This window comes from Euphorbia lathyris, chromosome 9 (genome assembly GCF_963576675.1).
Source record: "Euphorbia lathyris chromosome 9, ddEupLath1.1, whole genome shotgun sequence".
Taxonomy (NCBI): Eukaryota; Viridiplantae; Streptophyta; class Magnoliopsida; order Malpighiales; family Euphorbiaceae; genus Euphorbia; species Euphorbia lathyris.
Window position 1 is genome coordinate 55,112,399 of NC_088918.1, and position 9,095 is coordinate 55,121,493.

Below are 9,095 nucleotides of genomic sequence, written 5' to 3' on the forward strand. Positions count from 1 at the left end.
CAATCATGTTTTCTGATTTCTTCAGATGTCTGGCTTGTCTTATTCCTACAGACTTTGTCTTCTTGCGGCAGTTTGTTTTATAGTATCGAACAGTTGACCCATGCATCTTGAAATTTGGCTTTTGTGTAATTCAAGGCTTCTATTATTGGTGTAGACAGTTGTCGAATTTGTCTTTTAGCTAACGGATCATTCATGCTGTCCTGAAGATCACTCAGCTTCACTTCGATAATCATTGTCTTTGATTGTCACCAATTCTCATACTGAGTTCTTTTCCACTCAGCTTCCATGGTCAGCTTCGTTCTGTAGGATCTAGTTCTGAAGCAGACTTCTTTTATGCTGAGCTTCGTTCCACTCAGCTTTTTTGATCAGCTTCATTCTTAAGCTGTTGTTCTGAAGATGACTTATCTTCTCTTGTGCTGAGTTGCTCTTCACTCAGCTTGTGTTGTGTTCTCATGCTGACTTTGTCCTGTCTTAATCTTTATTTCCTTTTGCATTTATACTCAATATTGAACAAACGGATTAGTACAATTAAATCAAAGCACTTAAATTTAATTGTCTCTTAATCATGGATTAAACTTAAATGATTTTGTCAAATCAAAATCTTGTGGAAATGTGTTTCAACAAACTCCCCCATTTTGATGTTGGCAAAATATTTAATTTATGGAACTCAGTATTGAAATTCCCCATGATTGAATTATATTTTATTCTTCTGAAATTACTCTAAACCTTCTAAGATTTAATTGAGTAATTAGGGAAGACATTTTTATACTGACTTAGTTCAATCCTAGATTTTCTAAGATCTAATTCAGATGAACCTAGGTCAACTTTCAGAAAAGTTCAATGTTTACTCAGTCTGATACATGAATAGTTTGGGTATCAGAGTTTATGTGCGGATCTATCAGAGTTGATGTGTACTGAGTATATTTTTGTATTTATTTGTTTGTTCAATTTTAGACAGGTCAGCATATAGTATGATGGTAAGCATTACTTATCAATAAAACAGTATGAATGAAAAGATGCTTAAGTTGATATAAATGATCAGCACAAAATACACAAGTCAATCTTAAAGCTTAAAGCTAAAGGCTAATCTATTTTCTATTGACTTGAGCTATCCCTTTGTCTTTGTCTTTGGCTTTCTTTTGCTGACTACCTGAAGTTTCTCCTGCCGTAGGCTGAGTTCCATCAGCTTGTGCTTTCTTCCCCGTTTTGCCACCATCAGGCGGAGGAGGGATGAAGGTATCATTGAGAGCAGCACGAGTTAGCTTGACCGAATATGCCTTGAGACGTTTCGTGCTTTCAAATAACCCATCAAGCACTGGGACTCCATCATCTAGAACTGTACCAAGGACGCGAAGATGCGCTAATCATGCTGAGCATGTATTCCTGTGACTTAGCTAGCCAAGATATTGCTTCCGCTAGCTGGGCATAAGATTGATGGTACATTCTAAGTACAGCCTTATCGTAAATGTCACGCTGAGCGTTTGTGTGACGCACATGTCGAAATAGGCTTTGAGTGGTTTGGAGGATAGTATTGGTTTTGACCACATCAGTTTCCATCTCCTCTTTACTCAGATTCAGAAGACGGACAACTTCACTAATTTCATCCATCGTACATTGGGAAGATGAAGAGAGAAGGTCACGAGTACCAGTCAGCTCAGAAGACAACTTGGTAAAACAATGATCTAACTCAGCAGAGGTAGCGTAGCCCGTGTTGACTATAGGTAAAGCATTGATCTGTCCTTGAAGTGAATTCATGTGATTCACCATCATCAATATCAGCTCAGTCAGCTTGACAAAGGATTCTTGCTTGGGTTGCTGGGTTTGGACTGAGGTCATGACACTTACTAAATCTTTGAGATTCTTGATCTCATTGAGAAGCTGAGTGACAGACGAAAACTCTTGTGATTCAGCATTTGCGGACCTAGCAGCATCGACATGAGAAATGTTTAAATCCTGGAGAAGATGTTGAGTCGAGTCAATGATGCGACGTCCGGACTCAGTTGCATGAAGATAGGCAAATTGTGCCTCAGGATTTAACTCAGTGGCCGAAATTCTAGTAGCACCTGATTGAGGAGGTGTTTGGTGCTATCCTTGAGTAGAAGTGCCAGTATGGGTAGTGTTGAAACACCTTTCCACAAGATTTTGATTTGACAAAATCATCCATGATTAAGAGGCAATTAAATTTAAATGCTTTGATTTAATTGTACTAATGTGTTTGTTCAATATTGAGTGCAAAAATACATATAAAGTTAAACAGGACAAAAGTCAGCATAAGCCAAGCTGAGTGGAATGGAACTCAGCATGAAAGAATAGAAGCTGAGTGGAGTAGAACTCAGTCTCAGAAGTCTTCTTCAGAGTTGCCAGAACGAAGCGGACTAAATTAGAAGACTCTTTCAGAATTGAATAAACAGAACGGAGCTGACTAAGAAGGAACTCATCATGGAAGTTGAACATTCGAAGAATAACGAATGAAGCTGAGTGACAGTCAGGACAGCATGAAGGATCCGTTCACTAATGGACAAAGTCTGCCAATCTTCTGCACCAATAATTGAAGCCTAAAAAATACACAGAAGACTAATTCCAAGAAACATGGGTCAATGGATTATTGGTAAAAGACAACTGGCACAAAAGACAAGTCTGATGCAAGAAGACAAAACCTGACGCCTGAAGAAAACAGAGGAAGGGAATGGCGGAACAGTCTGAAGCTGACCAGAAGATGTTCCCTAAAAGAGCCGTTTTGGTGTTAACGGCTAAAACAATTCAAATGATCCATCTGCAGATTTCCATCTATAAAAGGACAATCAAGAACCTTGGATCATGCCGAAGTATCAAAAGAAAAATACAAGAGAGAAAATCTTCAAAGCACTCAAATACAAAAAGATCTTACACCAACGTTTCTATTCTTTGTGTAAATGCTAGATTGATTGTTTTGTAATCATCTAAGGTGTTCTTTACTTGAAAAAGAACAAGTGTGTAATCAATAGGAATATTGAGAGTGTTGAGCTGAGTACTTGGTTGTAAGTATTCAGTGGTAGAAAAATCTAAGTGCTGGGTTGTAGTACTTAGTAGGAGCTAAGTAGACGAATAGAGGACGTAGTCTTGCATACTCACTGCCTTGTAAAGGGTTTGTGCTCTACCTTGAAAGAGCTCAGTATTGGATTGAAAATCCCAGGAGGAACTGGGGACTGGACGTAGGCAGAGAGGCCAAACCAGGATAAGTCGTGCTTGTTGAAACACCTTTCCACTAGATTTTGATTTGACAAAATCATCCATGATTAAGAGGCAATTAAATTTAAATGCTTTGATTTAATTGTACTAATGTGTTTGTTCAATATTGAGTGCAAAAATATATATAAAGTAAAGACAGGACAAAAGTCAGCACAAGCAAAGCTGAGTAGAACGGAACTCAGCATGACAGAATGTAAGCTGAGTGGAGTAGGACTCAGAAGCAAAACGAAGCTGACTAAAATTGAAGACTTCCTCAGAAGCGTTTACATAGAACGGAGCTGACCAAGAATGAACTCAGCTTAGAAGTTGAACATCCGAAGATTACGAAGAAAGCTGAATGACAGTCAAGACAGCATGAAGGATCCATTCACTAAAGGACAAAGTCTGCCAACCTTCTGCACCAATAATTGGAACCTCGAAGACACACAAAAGACTAATTCCAAGAGACATGGGTCATTGGATTATTGGTAAAAGACAACTGGCACAAAAAGACAAGCCAGACGCAAGAAGACAAACCTGACGCTTGAAGAAAACAGAGAAAGGGAATGGCGGAACAGTCTAAAGCTGACCAGAAATTGTTTCCCAAAAGAGCCGTTTTGGTGTTAACGGTAACAACAATTCAAACGATCCAAATCTGCAATTTCCTTCTATAAAAGGACAATGAAGAACCTTGGATCATCACTGAAACATTAAGAGAAAAATACAAGGAGAGAAAATCTTGAAAGCACTCAAATACAAAAAGATCTTACACCAACTTTTCATTCTCTGTGTAAATGCTAGATTGATTGTTGTATAATCATCTAAAGTGTTCTTTAGCATAAAAAGAACAAGTTTGTGATCAATAGGAATATTGAGAGTGTGAAGCTGAGTGCTTGGTTGTAAGCATTCAGTGATAGAGAAATCTAGGTGCTGAGTTGTAGCACTTAGTAGGAGTTGAGTAGACGAATAGAGGAAGGTACTCTTGCATATTCAACTGTCTTGTAATTGGTTTGTGCTCTACCGTTAAAGAGCTCAGTATTGGATTCAAAAAGCCCGGAGGATTCTGGGGACTGGACGTAGGCAGAGAGGCCGAACCAGGATAAGTGATACTGAGTAATCTCTGAACTCTCTCTTATATTGCATATGTTGTTTGCTATATTTACTCAGCATATAAATTGCCTAAGCTGACCTTGAGTAAGTAAGTGGTGCTGAGTTAGAAGCTGACCTCCAAGAGTGTCAATTCTCAACTCACAAGAAAACAACTTTAGTCAACATCTGACTAAAGCTGTCTTGAAACATATCTCACCAAGCTGACCAAAAGCTGAGTTAATAAACTATCAAAATAACTTCCAGTCAGCTTAATTAAAACGCGAAAAAGTTATATTAGTTCCTAACCCCCCCTTGGAACTAATTACCAGGGACCAACAAGTGGTATCAGAGCCTAAGCTCACTACTCAAAGATTTAACAATCTTGAGCTGATCCCTAAAAATGGGTGAGAATAGTGTCGCACCCTGGCTTCCGGTTTTATGCAGGTCGGGGTGCGTGACCGGCTCGATCCGTTTTTCTCGTGTTTTAAGGTTTCGAGTCGCCACCAATCATTACTTGGAAATAAGTGTGCGGGCGTGATTGGTCGCCCTATCTATTTGGATTGACTCTGTATGGTTTGGTTTTGATAAGGATGGTCTTCAGAGAGATTTAGGGTTCGTTTTTCCGGTTACGTGTAGGGAAGAGATGTGATCTCACCCTACCCCGCCCGATGTATCGGTACCATTGTGATATTATGTGTTTGCTATTTATTTTGCTTTGAATTGTTGATATAAACCACGTACTCGTGGGTTTGGGGGTTATTCGGTTTAAGTTTGTTTTAATTTGGGATTACGTATATAACATACACGTAATTGTATTTATCGAATTAAAATCTAATATTACTATAGTACATCACATATACCATAAGTAAAATATGAATTTTAATAAGAAATATTTTAAATGTATTATTAAATTCGAATGACATGTTCATATCGATTCGGATTAGTTTGGTAAATTTTATTGATTCGAGATAACATCTCGAATTATTTATTTTAATTTAGAACTACGTATATAACATACACATAATTATATTTGTCGAATTAAGGTTAATTTCGCGTATATCACATATACGATAAATAGAATAAGAATTTTAATAAAGGACATTTCAAATATGTTATTGAAATTCAATTTTAGTAATGCAATAAATATATATAAAATATAAACAAATTAATAATAATCTTTACACATATATGGACAATTTTACCTTAAATAAAAGTAAAACTAGATTAGATAGCAAACTCTAATTGCATTTACGAATTAATTTGAACTACCTAAATTAATAGTATAATATAAGTGAAGTTAAAATTGATGGATAATTAAAGGAATTAGAATGCACTAAAAAACAATCAAATGGGTTCAGTTAACTATGTTGGGCCGAATTGGGTTGTAAACCTGGAAGGATTCAATTGAGACAAATATGTATTAGCAGGGACCGAATCAAAATAGACAGGATTATGGAGGGTCAGAAAAGTAAAATACCCATATATATATTCATCCTTAAGGTTAGAGAACCCTATTTTCTCATCTCCAGCCACCATCTCCTTCTTCTTTCTCTGCCCTTCCCTGGAAATCTCAAGCTCCATCCATGGCTTTCATACTCTCTTTCTCTCTCAAATACAAACCGAAGCCTCACCTTCCATAACCGCTTCCATTTTCTCCCATGGCTGCCGACGCCTCAACGACGGTGGCGCTTCCCTTCTCCTCTCCGGTGTTGGGCTTCTTCGATCAATGGCGACAGTTGCCTCAACCGTGGAGGATTGGCGAACGGCGGAGACTCCTCGGTGACTGTTCACTTCGTTTTCTTAGTATCTTCTCTCCGATTCTCCTCTTTTGCTTAGATCCCCGTATTTGCGGCCCAGATCTAACGTTAGCATTTTATTCTTTTAGATCCTTGTGATCCCTGGTGACCGGAGTATGGAGAAAGATGGAGGAGACGCTTTACGATGACGGTGGTGACTGAGTCCGGCGGCCAAGATGACCTCCGACGACCACCTCGTGGTGACTGATGGTGGCAGTCTTCCGGCGGTTCACAGTGGTTTAGGGCTGTTTTTCTATCAATGAGGTAAAAATCTAAGAGCCTTAAACCCAACTTATCATTTTAATCTATTTTATTTTCTCTTGAAACTTATTTACTCTACTTGTCATTTACAGGAAATGAAAGGATTAAAATCAAGAAGATTACCAACACAAGGGTAACAATCATGTAGAAGGAGACATGCTCTTGTTTCCTTTATCTTTAGTTTAGATTTATATTCCTGTGTTCATCCACTATTGTTTTCTTTTTGGTTTCTTTGTTTTAACACAATAAAATTTGAGTGATTATGAACATATTATCCTTTTGGAAACGGAAAATGATTTTTTAGGAAGTGAAAGATGATCCATTAACTTGTTATTTTAAGGAAAATAGGTTTTAGAGGTGTAAATGTTTTGATTTTGAACTCATTTTTTCTTTTACAGTAAAGCATAGTCTCAAAGAGTCCAAAGTAAAGGGTTTTCTTAAACTGTAACTGCAGATACTAAAGAGTGTATTTAAACAATAAGTAAAGGAGTAGTATATAAATGACTGAATATAAATAAACTGATGAACTCAGATCATCTTAAAACATACAGGCCAAACTCATGAAGTTTGGGATCAACAGTGTTGATCTTTATCCATGCTTTAATCTCTGTTTTATGAACTAAAAATAAATAAGGAGAACAAAAATGGAACCGAAATTGAAGATGAAGTGGAGTTCTTTCATATTGATGTTTTAGAAATACAGAACTCGAAAAAACTGGCCCCCTCTGATGCTTCTTTCTGTCTAAAATTGGGGGCCCTTTACAATGGGGAGGGGACCCTCTATTTATAGGAAAATGAAGACTTAATGACTAAGATTTGGTCAAAATGACTTTGCTGCCCTTGGATATTTGTGGTAGTTCTGTAATGACTTTGCTGCCCTTTGGAAATTCTGGAGTTGGATTTCGGTTTTTGTTACACTGGTTGTGGGCCTGCTGATGTGAATGGGCCTTAGTTGGGCTGTATCTTGAATTTTGAATTGGACTTGACTTGAGCTTTGGTGCTGGATGTGGATTTTTTGCCCGGACTAAAATGGTTCTGTCCGGAATTTGATGTGGATCTGGATTGACTTTTGAATTATTTCTTACCTGAACAGATCTCGTTGAACTTGTATGGATAAAACCCGAGCTTTGGAATTTGTTGACTTGAACAATAACCCATGCTTTGAAATTTGTTGGACTTGTATAAGTAATATCCCGAACCTCGGATTTGTTGGACTTGCACTGAAATGAGGGATCATTTGGTCACTTGAATATGGTTCGGTCACCTCTTAAAGTACCGTTGAATTATCTTTAACTTTAAAGCATATATTTGACATTGACGAGCCGGTTTTCGGATCCACCAAAATTACTGAAAAATAGAAATAACTAAATAAATATTTATAATAATAATAATAATATAATATTTATTTGTTAACAAAGTATCATTTTTAAGCGTTCATTTGGTGTTAGTTTGACACAATTTATTATTTAGAAATCAACTATATTCTAAACGTTTAATTATAATATAAATCGTAGTCAAAGTCAATATTAACTTTAATATACGATATTACATCATAATTCACAATTCAGACTATAGGTGCTTCTAAATATAATTTTCGACAAATAAATAAGCATTGAAATATTAATCTGATTGGTTGATACTTGAACTTTAATTAATAAACCATACCTCAAATTCAAGCAAATTCAATTTTATTCAAAATACGAGGAACATGTCTCGAATAAAATTCATACTAGGTTAAAATTATACTTTAATTCTATTAAGTCACATTGTGAATATATTTCGGTATTTTTACCGATTTATACCAAAATATGACAAATTAGTTTTAATAGCACAATTTTTCTCTAATAAATTATTTCCGAGATAATATCGAATATTTTTAATAATTTACAAATTGCTCAAATTTTAAGTGAAATTTATTAAAAAGTTAAAAATTGGTCCGGACAAAAATGGGTATCTACAAATAGCACTCGGTTTCTTTCAGGAAACCAAACAACACAGATACTCCCAGAGGGATTATCAATCACCAGACCTCCCCTATTCTTTGGGTCAAATTATACATTCTGGAAGAATAGGATGAAGAACTTTATACAAGCCACAAACATGAGTGCATGGCTTGCAATTGTTCAAGGTCCACATGTGCCATACAAAACTGTTAACAATGAGAAAATTGTTAAAAGTGAGGCTGAATGGACAGAGGATGACCTCAGAAAATTACAAAATAATGCTTCGGCTATAAATATGCTTCACTGTGCGTTAGATGCTGCAGAATACAATAAGATTTCAGGTTGTGAGTCAGCACATGAGATTTGGAAGAAGCTTGAAGTAACCTATGAAGGCACAAGCAAAGTTAAGGAGTCTAAAGTCAATCAACATATGAGACTCTACGAGCTGTTTGAGATGAATGAAAATGAAGACATCTCAGAAATGAATGCAAGATTCACAAACATTATAAATGAGCTAAAAAGGCTTGGAAAGAACTTCACTGAAGAAGAACAGGTGAAGAAAATTCTGAGAAGTCTGCCCAAGAGCTGGTAAGCAAAGAAAACAGCTGTAGAAGAAGCCCAAGACTTGACTACCTATAAATATGATGAGCTGATCGGATCCCTACTGACCCATGAAATCTCTATGAAAAACTTTGAAGCCAAAGAGAAAAAAAAATCAGAAGATAAGAAACAAAAATCACTTGTCATGAAAGCTGACTCAACTGAAGCGGAGTCAACTGATGATGAGGAACTGGCCATG

The 9,095-nt window shown here is 36.6% G+C and overlaps 1 long non-coding RNA gene across 1 annotated transcript; it reads left to right on the forward strand.

The window, feature by feature from the left end:
• The first annotated feature begins 5,728 nt into the window (after window positions 1-5,728).
• On the forward strand, window positions 5,729-6,668 carry LOC136207095 (uncharacterized). The gene is made up of 2 exons (XR_010676571.1): window positions 5,729-6,356; window positions 6,446-6,668. It is a non-coding gene; the product is annotated as an uncharacterized lncRNA (long non-coding RNA).
• The last annotated feature ends 2,427 nt before the right edge of the window (window positions 6,669-9,095 follow it).